The sequence below is a fragment of the Pseudophryne corroboree genome, chromosome 9 (assembly GCF_028390025.1).
Source record: "Pseudophryne corroboree isolate aPseCor3 chromosome 9, aPseCor3.hap2, whole genome shotgun sequence".
Classification (NCBI taxonomy): Eukaryota; Metazoa; Chordata; class Amphibia; order Anura; family Myobatrachidae; genus Pseudophryne; species Pseudophryne corroboree.
Genome location: NC_086452.1, coordinates 173,907,664 through 173,923,774, shown reverse-complemented (window position 1 = coordinate 173,923,774; position 16,111 = coordinate 173,907,664).

The window sequence follows — 16,111 nt, the reverse complement described above, 5'->3', positions numbered from 1 at the left end:
ACTGTGGTGATCATTATGTGTGTAAGGGGTGCAATTACTGTGGTGGGTATTATGTGTGTAAGGGGTGCTATTACTGTGGTGAGCATTATGTGTGTAAGGGGTGCTATTACTGTGGTGAGCATTATGTGTGTAAGGGGTGCTATTACTGTGGTGGGCATAATTGTGTGTAAGGGGTGCTATTACTGTGGTGAGCATTATGTGTGTAAGGGGTGCTATTACTGTGGTGGGTATTATGTGTGTAAGGGGTGCAATTACTGTGGTGGGTATTATGTGTGTAAGGGGTGCTATTACTGTGGTGGGTATTATGTGTGTAAGGGGTGCAATTACTGTGGTGGGCATTATGTGTGTAAGGGGACTTTGTGCGGTGTAATCTGAATGAGGGTTACTATTGTGTGGCCACACGCCTTCTGTGTTAAACCACACACCTTTTTTGTAGCGCACGTCTTCGGTTTGCATTGTTCCTTTAGCAAATATGAGAGGTAGGACACAAACTTATAGTTTGCAGGGAGGCGCTAACCACCCTAGCACTGGCCCTGGCTCTACCTAATAGGAGGGGGGGTTAGGAGGCGGGAGAAATGAGTACCACCGCCTCTGCAGGACCACTTTAAGCACTGGACAATAGTATATATTTAAAGCAATGTAACATGTACTGTGTATAATAGCAGTAAATTTAGTATCTGCAACAGTCACCTTTTACAAGCATGAAGCTGATATTTCTATCGGAAAATCGGTACAAGTAATGAAACCATTGTCTACTCCAAACCACACAGAGGTTCACCCAACCAAGACAATTGCAGGAGAGGCCACTTTTTTCCTGATAGCCTGCACCCTAAATTTAGGGTGGCGATAATTGGCACAGGTGGCAGGCATGCATCTTCTGGAAAGCTCTAACTATTCATAGTATTAACAAGTGTATGGACACTCCATGTTACTCATATTGCATGCCACAGCACCTTGTGGGCGGACTCTTGATAATACCTGATGCTTGCTGTATTTGCCAGCAGTGTTGTTTGAGGTAAATTTGCTTGAGAAGTTGTAAGCACTATTCAAAGGCAGTTTGTAAATATGTGTGAAATGTCATTTTATTTATTACTCTATGGCATGGATTCCCCACTAGGAATGTGAGGCATATGCCATGGGGTGCTTCTATATAGGGGCAGCACAGAAGTCCCCCTACATCAGAGCCCCAATTCAGCCATGATTATTTGAACACAGGTCAAAGACTACATACCTATGAAACATCAGAGGGGGTCACAGGGGCAGGTGCATGTGCAGTCCAGGAGCCCAGAAGAGGAGGTTTCTTAGACAGCAAAAGGCACCTAGGGGGCAGAATCAGGGGAGGGGGGAGCAGGCGCACAATAATATTGTGCCTAGAGTGGCCTGACCCCTAAATCCACCTCTCCATCATGCTGTAAGATATTATTATTATCATTATTATTATTATTATTATTATTATTATTATTATTATCAGGGCCGCCATCAAGGGGGTGCCCTGTGTACAGTTGTCCCGGACTCGGCCACTCTGACAGAGCCAACAGCCAGCTGTGGCTACTCCCGACGGCGGTCGCCGCCGGTGAGACTGACCACGGCTGCCCCTTCATAGCCCACCGCCGATCACAGTAAGCAGCAGCTTGCTGTTTAATAAAGGGGTTTTTTTTTATTCGGATGTGACGCAGCGTGACGGTGCTGAAGAGCTACAGTAGGGACAGGAGGAGGCCAGCAGCAGACAGCGTGGAAGAGAGAGAGCAGAGAGGACGGACTTGGAAAGGTAAGTATGCCTGTGACTGTGTGTTTGTGAGAAGGGGGCCCAGGGCTGGCAATACAATATAAAATGTAAGGGATTATTCTCTGAAGATGGGGGCACTGTGAGGACATGTGTACCTGGCACTGGGGGGCATATATGTATCTGGCACTGGGGGAATATCTGGCACTGGGGGCATATCTGGCAGGCACTGTGGGGGCATTTTTGTATCTGGCACTGGGGGCATATCTGGCACTGTGGGCATATATGTACCTGGCACTGGGGGCATATCTGGCAGGCACTGTGGGGGCATTTCTTTATCTGGCACTGGGGTCTGGAGGCATATCTGGCAGGCACTGTGGGGGCATTTCTGTATCTGGCACTGGGGGCATATCTGGCACTGGGGGCATATATGTATCTGGCACTGGGCACATATCTGGCACTGGGGGCATATCTGGCAGGCACTGTGGGGGCATTTCTTTATCTGGCACTGGGGTCTGGGGCATATCTGGCAGGCACTGTGGGGGCATTTCTGTATCTGGCACTGGGGGCATATCTGGCACTGGGGGCATATATGTATCTGGCACTGGGCACATATCTGGCACTGGGGGCATATCTGGCAGGCACTGTGGGCGCATTTCTGTATCTGGCACTGTGGGGACATATCTGGCAGGCACTGTGGGGGCATTTCTGTATCTGGCACTGGGGGAATATCTGGCACTGGGGCATATATGTATCTAGCACTGGGGGCATATCTGGCACTGGGGGCATATCTGGCAGGCACTGTGGGGGCATTTCTGTATCTGGACTGGGGGCATATCTGGCACTGTGGGGACATATCTGGCAGGCACTGTGGGGGCATATCTGTATCTGGCACTGGGGGCATATATGTATCTGGAACTGGGGGCATATCTGGCACTGGGGGCATATCTGGCAGGCACTGTGGGGGCATTTCTGTATCTGGCACTGGGGGCATATCTGGCAGGCACTGTGGGGGCATTTCTGTATCTGGCACTGGGGGCATATATGTATCTGGAACTGGGGGCTTATCTGGCACTGGGGGCATATTTGGCAGGCACTGTGGGGGCATTTATTTATCTGGCACTGGGGGCATATCTTTCAGGCACTGTGGGGGCATTTCTGTATCTGGCACTGGGGGCATATCTGGCACTGGGGGTATATATGTATCTGGCACTGGTGGCATATCTGGCAGGCACTGTGGGGGCATTTCTGTATCTGGAACTGGGGCATATCTGGCACTGGGGGGCATATCTGGCAGGCACTGTGGGGGTATTTCTGTATCTGGCACTGGGGGCATATATGTATCTGGAACGGGGGGCATATCTGGCACTGGGGCATATCTGGCAGGCACTGTGGGGGCATTTCTTTATCTGGCACTGGGGGCATATCTGTCAGGCACTGTGGGGGCATTTCTGTATCTGGCACTGGGGACATATCTGGCACAGGGGGTATATATGTATCTGGCACTGGGGGCATATCTGGCAGGCACTGTGGGGCATTTCTGTATCTGGAACTAGGGGCATATCTGTCAGGCACTTTGGGGGCATTTCTGTATCTGGCACTGGCGGCATATATGTTTCTGGAACTGGGGGCATATTTGGCACTGGGGGCATATCTGGCAGGCACTGTGGGGGCATTTCTGTATCTGGCACTGGGGGCATATCTGGCAGGCACTGTGGGGGCATTTCTGTATCTGGCACTGGGGGCATATCTGGCACTGGGGGCATATCTGGCAGGCACTGTGGGGGCATTTCTTTATCTGGCACTGGGGGCATATCTGGCACTAGGGGGCATATCTGTCAGGCACTGTGGGGTCATTTCTGTATCTGGCACTGGGGGCATATCTGGCACTGGGGGTATATATGTATCTGACACTGGGGGCATATCTGGCAGGCACTGTGGGGCATTTCTGTATCTGGAACTAGGGGCATATCTGTCAGGCACTTTGGGGGCATTTCTGTATCTGGCACTGGCGGCATATATGTTTCTGGAACTGGGGGCATATTTGGCACTGGGGGCATATCTGGCAGGCACTGTGGGGGCATTTCTGTATCTGGCACTGGGGGCATATCTGGCAGGCACTGTGGGGGCATTTCTGTATCTGGCACTGGGGGCATATCTGGCACTGGGGGCATATCTGGCAGGCACTGTGGGGGCATTTCTTTATCTGGCACTGGGGGCATATCTGGCACTAGGGGGCATATCTGTCAGGCACTGTGGGGTCATTTCTGTATCTGGCACTGGGGGCATATCTGGCACTGGGGGTATATATGTATCTGACACTGGGGGCATATCTGGCAGGCACTGTGGGGCATTTCTGTATCTGGAACTAGGGGCATATCTGTCAGGCACTTTGGGGGCATTTCTGTATCTGGCACTGGCGGCATATATGTTTCTGGAACTGGGGGCATATTTGGCACTGGGGGCATATCTGGCAGGCACTGTGGGGGCATTTCTGTATCTGGCACTGGGGGCATATCTGGCAGGCACTGTGGGGGCATTTCTGTATCTGGCACTGGGGGCATATCTGGCACTGGGGGCATATCTGGCAGGCACTGTGGGGGCATTTCTTTATCTGGCACTGGGGGCATATCTGGCACTAGGGGGCATATCTGTCAGGCACTGTGGGGTCATTTCTGTATCTGGCACTGGGGGCATATCTGGCACTGGGGGTATATATGTATCTGACACTGGGGGCATATCTGGCAGGCACTGTGGGGCATTTCTGTATCTGGAACTAGGGGCATATCTGTCAGGCACTTTGGGGGCATTTCTGTATCTGGCACTGGCGGCATATATGTTTCTGGAACTGGGGGCATATTTGGCACTGGGGGCATATCTGGCAGGCACTGTGGGGGCATTTCTGTATCTGGCACTGGGGGCATATCTGGCAGGCACTGTGGGGGCATTTCTGTATCTGGCACTGGGGGCATATCTGGCACTGGGGGCATATCTGGCAGGCACTGTGGGGGCATTTCTTTATCTGGCACTGGGGGCATATCTGGCACTAGGGGGCATATCTGTCAGGCACTGTGGGGTCATTTCTGTATCTGGCACTGGGGGCATATCTGGCACTGGGGGTATATATGTATCTGACACTGGGGGCATATCTGGCAGGCACTGTGGGGCATTTCTGTATCTGGAACTAGGGGCATATCTGTCAGGCACTTTGGGGGCATTTCTGTATCTGGCACTGGCGGCATATATGTTTCTGGAACTGGGGGCATATTTGGCACTGGGGGCATATCTGGCAGGCACTGTGGGGGCATTTCTGTATCTGGCACTGGGGGCATATCTGGCACTGGGGGCATATCTGGCAGGCACTGTGGGGGCATTTCTGTATCTGGCACTGGGGAATATCTGGCACTGGGGGCATATATGTATCTGGCACATATATCTGGCACTGGGGGAATATCTGGCAATGGGGGCATATCTGGCACTGGGGGCATATCTGGCAGGCACTGTGGGGGCATTTCTGTATCTGGAACTGGGGGCATATCTGGCACTGTGGGGGCATATCTGTCAGGCACTGTGGGGGCATTTCTGCATCTGGCACTGGGGGCATATATGTATCTGGCACTGGGGGCATATCTGGCAGGCACTGTGGGGGCATTTCTGTATCTGGCACTGGGGGCATATCTGTATCTGGCACTGGGGGCATATCTGGCAGGCACTGTGGGGGCATTTCTGTATCTGGAACTGGGGCATATCTGGCACTGGGGGCATATCTGGCAGGCACTGTAGGGGTATTTCTGTATCTGGCACTGGGGGCATATATGTATCTGGAACAGGGGGCATATCTGTCAGGCACTGTGGGGGCATTTCTGTATCTGGCACTGGGGGCATATCTGGCACTGGGGGTATATATGTATCTGGCACTGGGGGCATATCTGGCAGGCACTGTGGGGGCATTTCTGTATCTGGAACTGGGGGCATATCTGTCAGGCACTTTGGGGGCATTTCTGTATCTGGCACTGGTGGTATATATGTATCTGGAACTGGGGGCATATCTGGCACTGGGGGCATATCTGGCAGGCACTGTGGGGGCATTTCTGTATCTGGCACTGGGGGCATATCTGGCAGGCACTGTGGGGGCATATCTGTATCTGGCACTGGGGGCATATCTGGCACTGGGGGCATATCTGTCAGGCACTGTGGGGGCATTTCTGTATCTGGCACTGGGGAATATCTGGCACTGGGGGCATATATGCATCTGGCACTGGGGGCATATCTGGCAGGCACTGTGGGGGCATTTCTGCATCTGGCATTGGGGGCATATATGTATCTGGCACTGGGGGCATATTTGGCAGGCACTGTGGGGGCATTTCTGTATCTGGCACTGGGGGCATATATGTATCTGGCACTGGGGGCATATCTGGCAGGCACTGTGGGGGCATTTCTGTATCGGGCACTGGGGGGGCTGCTTATTTTGTCATTCCCGGGCCCCACAATTTCTGGGGGCAGCCCTGATTATTATTACCAGGGGCAAATTAACAGAGGAGAAGGCCCGTGTGCAGACTCCGTGTGGGCCCCCTCCTCTCTACAGCATTGTGCCAAAGTCTACTGTGCATGTGCAGGTCTCCGGAAACATGGTGCCTGCCGTGTTCCGGCGCTTAATCACTACTACGCATGTGCAGTGACCATTTTCCTGGAAAGGTAATGAAACATTTGTTCACAGTGTGTGCGGTGTGGACTCCCATGGACCCAGGGGCCTGTGTGCACCATGCACAGTGCACCCATTATAGATACGCCAATGATGAAGATTATATTAATATTGGAATGACTGCAATCATTGCTGCCTTTCCATCACAGATTACTATTTTCAATGTATCCCAGCAGGCCAGGATTACAGAAATGCAATGTTAGCTGAGTGCCCCCCGACAGTCCGGATATACCTATAAACAGATGTCCTTCACATCTACAATGATTTTATTACAACACTAATAGCTCACTTGCTCTTAGATTTTTATCACTTGATGACTTAATTTAAAATGAAGAAACTGCCCTTTGCTGTACTAGATAAATAATTTATGATTCAAGGCTTTTACAACATAAAAATCACTGCATGCTGTGCCTTCTCCTTCATTCATTTTTTTTTTTTGTCGTATGAGTATTTAAATCTTTAGAAACCTCCAGGAAATGAAATGTCTATCAAACTGCAGACTCTATTCCAATTCCAATTGAATTCATTGTACATCCACATTATAATGTACCATTAAACCTTGGGCAAATGGTGGTTGACCTTTTTAATGTAAAATCAATTTGGTATAGACTCAGAAGTGAGTGCCAAATTATGTATTTGTAAGGATTAATTTTCTACAAAAAATAAAAGCAATATTGAATGGAAAAGTAAGTGCCCTAAATGTCCTACTGCCCATAAGAGGTTCTGCTAGAGGACTACTAAAGGTTTTCCAGGGTCACATGCTATCAAATATACAGTAATACGTTATGCACTGAATGGTGAACAGACCTGACATGGGCCTAATTCAGACCTGATTGCTCGCTAGCGTTTTTTGCAGCGCTGCGAACAAAGAACAGATAGTCGCCGCCCACAGGGGAGTGTATTTTCGATTTGCAAGTGTGCGATCGCATGTGTAGCAGAGCTGTGCAAACAGATCTTAAGGGTCATTCCGAGTTGATCGTAGCTGTGCTAAATTTAGCACAGCTACGATCATTCACACTGACACCCAGCACAGGGCTAGTCCGCCCCGCATGTCAGTGTCACCCCTCCCCCTCTGCAGAAGTGCAAAGGCATCGCACAGCGCCGATGTCTTTGCAGTTCAAGAGTAGCTCCCGACCAGCACAGCTTTAGCGTGCTGGCCGGGAGCTACTCGTCGCTTCCTGTCACGCAACCACCGCGGCCTGCCACCCCAACGGTCTGGCCACACCTGCGTTGGCCGCGCCGCGCCCCCCTTATTTCCAACTAGCCAGATAAATCTTTAGGTGTATGGTCAGCTATAGTCTATAGTAAGTTTTTTGTGACCGGGGTACAGGTATATAGACAATAATAGTTAAGGGAATATTTGAAGTTTTGGGGGTTTATGTACTAAGCATTCGCTTTTAAAACCTGGTGCAATCTCAAATTTAAAAGGACAACAATTTTACTAGAAAAACATGGCTACTAAAAGCATTGCTCTTTTCGAAGCCAGAGGAGGATTTAAAGGGCTGCTTATGGTCCTGTGGGTCACGGGTGCCCGCCGATTAGACCGTATGGTGCTATCTATTACATAGTTGTTCACCAGATTGTAAAGGTTCCTTGTGGGCTGCATGATATCACATCATAGCAGTGATGAACCAGGTTTAGGGGAAAGGAGAGTGAAGAAAGAAAATATGTGGGGGATGTGTGGACTGTGCTGTGAGGATATAAATGGATAGGAGAGCTATGAAGGTAATGTAAGCGGTTCTGGAATTTGATAAGCTTGTCTGAATAGGTGAGTTTTCAGGGAACGCTTGAAGGTTTGAAGATTAGAGGAGAGTCTTATTGTACGTGGTAGGGAATTCCACAGAGTGGGTGCAGCCCGAAAAAAGTCCGGTAATCATGCATGGGAGCAAGTAATGAGTGTGGATGAGAGACATAGATCTTGTGAAGAGCGAAGGGGCCGGGTTGGGAGATATTTTGAGATAAGTGAAGAGATGTATGTTGGTGTAGTATGGTTAATAGCCTTGTGTGTAAGCAACAGTATTTTATATTGAATACCATAGAACACAGGTAGCCAGTGGAGGGACTGACAAAGTGGGTCTGCAGACGATGAACGTCTAACCAGGAATATTAGCCTTGCAGCTGCATTCAGAATGGATTGTAATGGTGAGAGTCTCTTCTTAGTAAGACCAGTAAGAAGACTATTGCAATAATCATTGCGGGAGATAATGAGAGCATGGATTAGGGTTTTAGCAGTGTCTTGTGTAAGATATGGTCGTATTTTGGATATGTTTCTTAGATGCATGTAACATGATTTTGAGACAGATTGAATATGGGGAGCAAAGGTTAGGGGACATGGTGCAATCAGTGAAGGGGGAAAGTAATATTCTGTAATAGACTATAAGGAGGAAAAATAACAAATAATGTAAGGGGCATAAACCAGGAATGAAAATATAGTGATATGGATTGTTTTAGGGAGGGGGCCCTAAATCCGCACCTTGCTTAGGGCCCTATGAGGTCTAAATCCACCTCTGTCAGAAGCCCAGGTCTTAGTTAACAATGCTTAGTAAATAAACCCTTTGGAGGGTAGAGGAAAGTCTCATTGTGCGAGGAAGAATATTCCACAGAGTGGAGTCTGGGATACCACTGTCCGCCTCTTGCTCTGCTGCTGCAGCTGGGACAGTCACAGGGTGGCTGACTGGGAAGGGATGCAGAGACCCCGCTAAACAGAGGTGGATTGGCCATAGGGTTTACAGGGAAGATTCCCAGTGAGCCGACGCACCCGCGGGGCCTGTTTTGTTTGAGGACATGTGGTCCTTTTTATAGACATAATGAATAAGATGCAAAATAATTTGCATATATGAAAATGACTTTGCCACTTAGCCTGTGATTGCAGATGATCTAGTGTATGCTCTGTCTGCCTGCTTGGCTGACATATAAGATTGAGTGAATAGTGATTGGGATACGGTTGGTGTAATAAGCAAGAAAATATATCTTTCTAAAGAATGATATAGTTTCCTAAATTCTGAAGGTGTATCATATAATGTGCTCATAATATTTAATTTTATTTCTTTTTAAATTCTCCCTTGATGCTGGACATGCCCACTATCTGGAAAGTCTTGGGGGGAGGGTGCTGCTGCCATGGCCCATGGCTAGACCTTACACCTCTGGTGCAGCCCATGTGGGGCCACTAGTACAAATTTTTCCAGGGCCGCTTTTTGTTCCCAATCCGCCCCTGCCGCTAAAGACCTGGCAGATTCAAATAGAGCACTGCACTAGCGAACAGGGAACGAAAGAGGGAGACACTGCAGGCTGTGATCGGTAGAGGCTACACGTAATTATTGTCTAGGGAGCAGGTGCACACAGCTAGATCAGTGAGTGCAATTTTGCTTGTGATTTCAACAGACACAGTAAAAAGGGGCGAGGGGGGTTTGACTGACAGGGAGACATAGGGGAAATGAGGTGAACAAACATGGGAGTCAGTAAGACGTGAGGCTGTGTTGCCTGCAGCTGAGCACCTACCTCCCCCGCAACACACTGCTATGGGATTGGTATGATACTGATACCCCTGCTATAAATCTATCAAACAATTTATCTAAATATCTGTCTATGGGGCATATTCATTATGAAAAAACTGTACAATGAGAATTTTTAGTTTTCAATTCTCATTGTATTTATTCACAATTTTTTCATAATTCATCATTGCCCTATTATAAAATTATCACTTCCGAAAAGCTGGTCTTTTTTTTTTTCTGAAGACAGTTTTTTGGAAAATTGATACTCTGGCTAGTTGGCTGCAGCTCCACTACCTGCCTACTCTCCCACTCCCTGTTGTGCCTGCCCAGTGATTGTTCCCCTCCTCTCCCTCAATCTATTGTGAGTGTCCCCGCAGGCTTCCCCCACTGTCCAGCGCTCCCTCACGCCCGCAGTGATTGCTCCCCCGCTGCCTCTCCGCCACAGACCGAAAGCTACTGGCGAAGCCCCTTGCAAAGCTGCTTCTGGAGCCTATGCGCCCACTCCCACAGCTCAGATAAGCAGCCCCGTGCAGAGACGGGTATCGGTCTCCCGTTGCCGCTGCAGTGACCGCTTCCATGCCCCTGACTCACAGGAGGACTGCTCGGGACCTAGGGAGGGCTGCAGTAGGTAAGAGGCCACAGTGGGAGGGGTCTTTTCAGATAAAATAAATATGCCCCACTGTGCGCATAAATTCATGGGATCCAGCAGCCACATTCAATTTAAAAAATTGGGGTCCCTATGTGTAAATGTGTTACATTTTATTTTATACTGTTTTTAGGTCCCATCACAATACATTGCCTTGATCTCACATAGCCAACAGGTGCAGTGCTGGTGGCAGGGAGGAGGTAAGGGTAGATAGCAGCTGGGGCAAAGAGGGGGTTTGGGGCAGGCAGTACTAGGGGGCATTGAGCGGAGTAGGTGGGAGGTAATGGTACATAGCTGCAGGGGCTGTACTGTGGCAAATAGGGGGTTGGGGGCAAGCAGTACTGGGGACAAGGAGGTTATAAGGGTAGATAGCAGCTGGGGCAAGGAGGGAATTAAGGACAGGCAGTACCATGGGAAGTTCTGGGGCAAATAGGGGGTAAGGGTAGATAGCATCAGGGGCTGCAGTGGGGCAAGGAAAGGGTTAAGGATAGGCAGAACTACGGTCAGGGAATGGGCAAGAGTAGATAGCAGATGGGACAAGGAGGAGGTTAGGAGAAGGCAGAGCTGGGGTGTAAGCAGTTGGGGCAAGGAGCAGGTAAAAACAAGTGAGTTTACATGTACTTGCAAAATGTGCGAGTTTAGAACAAAACTTGCACATTTGTACTAACTCACAACCCAATACATCCCGCCGATAGTGTTCACTCCCAATGTGTTGGAGGTGATACTGTAATAATATGATCAGAAGTGAGATCCGAGCATTTCAGGATGAAACGCGGATGTAGCGGCTGTAATCCATGGTGTTTGGACTGGATATTTAAGGAGCCAAAGGAGAAGTGTCATTTAGGCTGCTTTTAGGATAGTTTGGGTGCATGTACATTCTGTTGTGCCTCTGTTCCTCTTGAAAAAGGTCTCTTGAGACCGTAATGCCAAGAAACTATATACTGGATATGTGAGGATTAAACTTTTTTTGCCACTTTTGAATATAAATACCAGTGAGTGCCCCTCTTTACTTGTATGTATGCTTGGGTTCTGAGCTGGATTATAGTGGGAGTCACCCCATGACTGAGGTCTGAGCTGGATTACAGTGGGAGTCACCCCATGCAGAAGAAATCGGCACTCTAAACTCTCTCCAGCCAAGGGTATAAAAAGTTGCTAAATATTGGTAATAATCCAATGTGTGTAAGAAAATTATATGTTTGGAGTGTCGTTCTCTTCTTCTGCATTATCCATTAATATTTGAATAAGAATCTTTAATATTTACCATGCTATGATTAAAATTTTAGACTTAAGTCTCCCCCCCCCCCCCCCTCCCCCAATGTCTTAAGTGCCCCGGGCCCACCAAAGCCGTAATTTAGCTTTGCGGTGGTTACTAGACACACTCAATAGGCGGTGCTAGATACACCCCTCTGGCGGTGCACACCCAAATAAATGTGCTGCGTATGCCTATGCAGAGATCCGTATGGCTACATTCAATTTCAAGTAAGGTTTCTCATGACCACTTATATGGATACACTTGTGGGCACAACGCAATAAGTGAACAAGCCCTGAAAGGTATTAGTATGTTTCCATCAACAGGTAGGTCCTACTGACTAACAATGCTTAAGCATTACACGTCCATTGTAACACAATTTCCCTGAAGTGCTTTTTCAAGTATGTTTTAGAGCAGGCCTGGCCAACCTGTGGCTCTCCAGCTGTTGTTAACCTACAAGTCCCAGCATTCCCTGCCACATTTTTAGCATTCTCTAATAATAAAACTGTGGCAGGGCATGCTGGGATTTGTAGTTTCACAACAGCTGGAGAGCCATAGGTTGGCCAGGCCTGTTCTAGAGAGACAAACTGGGGAGGAAAGGACCGTCCTATACAAAGGATTATACTAGTGTTATTAGTGTATTGTGTGCGGAGAAGGATTGGGTATATTAATGCTGCATTAGTACTGTATATTACATAGATATAAACTCAAAACAAATAATCACATAAAATGTTACTGAATTGTGATAAGCTTTTTTTATATTCTTGTTTTGAAATCTACTGTAACCTTTGGACACTGTCCCTCTAGAAACCCAGCACTGAGCAGTAGTGGAGCCTGGACAGTGCCCTGCAATGGACATTACTGCATGTGGTTTATTTATTTTAATTTTACAAAAATCATGTTTGAAGCACTAGTGAAGTGAATATTACACGGAGGTGAGGAGGTAGGGTGTATCTTTGCCTAAGGTTCAGGGAAACCTTGCACCAACCCTAGCTGCAGGCGAATTTAAAACTCACTTGCCTAAAGCTTCTTACCAGGAGCTCCTTTATCACAACACAGTTCTTCTGAAAGAAAATCAATATTATACAATATGCAATTTATAAATGTAGATCCTCAATGCGATGGTCTATGAATACTGCCCCCTCTGTGATCCATAAAGCAGCATTCACCAGTAGCATGAGTTTTTCCACACACAAAAAATCTTCATTTTTAAAACTTTTTCTTACTTTATGATCCATGTGGACTACAATTGGGAACGGTAACCTGTGCCGAGCACAGTGAGGCACCTTCCCCAAAGCATGGCAAGCGAAGTGAGCCATGTGAGTGGACACGGTGCACTAATTGGGGTTCCCGGTCACTGTATGGAGAAATGACAACAAAAATGTAAAAAAACTCATGTCAACCTTTTCTCATGTCGACCTACTACATGTTGACCTAGAGTCCCTATCGACCTAGAAACCAGGTAGACCTACTTACTGTCAACCAATAGTGGTCGACCTAGACACTGTCGACCTAAGTCTAATCTACCTAACATACCACACCCCTCTGGCAATACTGTAGAGCACATGATTCACGGGCAAGAGAGCCAGTATATGCTCAGTAATAATGTGCCCTTATTTCCATACTGGGAATGTGTGAGACAATAGGGCTGCACATGCACATGACACACTTTACCATCATCCGTGTGCTGAGAAAACACATACACAGTACTTCTACCTAGGGACATGGACACCGGTAAGTATGAATACTTCCATCCTGAGATGGTGTTATGTTTGTATAGATAGATGTGTCCTCATACTGTACATTATTGCTGCAGCCGCGCCAAACATCCCCTCTCCGCGCACCAGGTCCTATGTGACTCTGCTTGCGCTGGCCATCTTTTTCACATCTTTTTACCCAAAACGCATCTTAGTCGCATCTTTTCACGCCAAGTTCTGTTGTGCTTCATATACACACACAGACATACAAGTGTCACATATCAAATTATTCAGCACAGTCTCTGGTGCATTCTAGTTGCCTCACATTGTGACTAAGATGCATTTTCAGGTATAAAGACAGCAGTGCTAGCAGCGATGCACAAGACCTTGCGGAACTTTCATGCCAAGCATTTAATGTCACATGGTGTTTTGAGGCTAGATGTATAAGTGATACCATTCCGCTGTCCCCATATCAGGCTAAGGAGCTGCAATATAAGGCAAACATTGAGGGCTGCAGAATTATAGATTCCCTCTTGTTACATACTGAGAAGCAGCGCTAACCCCTTTTCCTGTGTAATCGCTGCTGGATAAAGAGATGCCATAGGCAGAGCCGGTAAGTTCTAGGACAGCAGCGGGGTATTGCAAGAAGCAGTGCCTCCATTGTGGTTTCACATTTCATAGTCTTTTTCTATTACATGATGGACCTATGGATTGCATAAGGAAGAAGTTTCCCTTTAGTTCTATACAGTGGTGGCTCCAGAGGTGTGGCTGCAGCACAGTCCAAAATTCAGATAGGGGAGCCACAGCCCACACCAACCTCCAGTGAGCCCTGGCTGCAGCCACACTTCTGGAGCCGCCTCTGGTTCTATGTATAATACAATTTTCAGTTAGATGTAGGAGAATTTTCTTTTAAATAAAAATTAGAGATGAGCGGTTTCGGTTCCTCGGGATCCGAACCCCCCCCGAACTTCACCCATTTTACACAGTTCCAAGGCAGACTCGAATCTTCCCGCCGTGCTCGGTTAACCAGAACGCGCCCGAACGTCATCATCCCGCTGTCAGATTCTCGCAAGATTCGTATTCTATATAAGGAGCCGCGCGTCGCCGCCATTTTCACTCGTGCATTGGAGATTGAACGGAGAGGACATGGCAGCGTTCTCCCCCTGAAAAGCTCCGTAATCTGTGCTCAGTGTGCTGCAAATATCTGTGCTCAGTGTGCTGCAAATATCTGTGCTCAGTGTGCTGCAAATATCTACGTTCTCTGCCTGAAAACGCTCCATATCTGTGCTCAGTGTGCTGCAAATCTCTGTGCTCAGTGTGCTTTATTGTGGGGACTGGGGACCACCAGTATAAGTATATACATGATGTGGTCATTCACTGGTACCTGGTGACAGAACGTATACTGGATTCCCCCACAATGTAACTTTATATCTGTCATCTATATACATGATGTGGTCATTCACTGGTACCTGGTGACAGAACGTATACTGGATTCCCCCACAATGTAACTTTATATCTGTCACCTATATACATGATGTGGTCATTCACTGGTACCTGGTGACAGAACGTATACTGGATTCCCCCACAATGTAACTTTATATCTGTCATCTATATACATGATGTGGTCATTCACTGGTACCTGGTGACAGAACGTATACTGGATTCCCCCACAATGTAACTTTATATCTGTCATCTATATAATAATTTTAGTAGTACAGTACAGTAGGCCATTGCTGTATCTTGCAGCTCTGTGTCACTGCAAGTATCCATTCCATATCTGTGCGGCATTTTTGTGAGCAGTATATATATTGTATTACAGTGCAGCATTTTGGTGACTAACAGTATATAGTTGTACAGTAGGCCATTGCTGTATCTTGCAGCTCTGTGTCACTGCAAGTATCCATTCCATATCTGTGCGGCATTTTTGTGAGCAGTATATATATAGTATTACAGTGCAGTTTTTTGGTGACCCAACACTATATATTTGTGTACAGTAGGCCATTGCTGTATCTTGCAGCTCTGTGTCACTGCAAGTATCCATCCATTCCATTTTCTTCCAGTGATTTGGACCAATAATACCATTGATTAGAACGAATAATTCCAGTGATTTGGACCAATAATACCCTTGATTAGAACGAATAATTCCAGTGATTTTGTCATTTTCTTCCAGTGATTTGGACCAATAATACCATTGATTAGAACGAATAATTCCAGTGATTTTGTCATTTTCTTGCAGTGATTTGGATCAATAATACCACTGATTAGAACGAATAATTCCTGTAATATTGAGTTGTTTGTGTCGCTTAGTTTAGCCGTCCAGCGACCACAGTGCACCTCTTTTTCTCTTTTCTTTGCATCATGTGCTGTTTGGAGCGAATTTTTTTAAGTGCCATCCTGTCTGAAACTGCAGTGCCACTCCTAGATGGGCCAGCTGTTTGTGCCGCCCTCTTGGGTCGCTTAGCTTAGTCATCCAGCGACCTCGGTGCAAATTTTAGGACTAAAAATAGTATTGTGAGGTGTGAGGTGTTCAGAATAGACTGGAAATGAGTGGAAATTGTGGTTATTGAGGTTAATAATACTATAGGATCAAAATTACCCCCAAA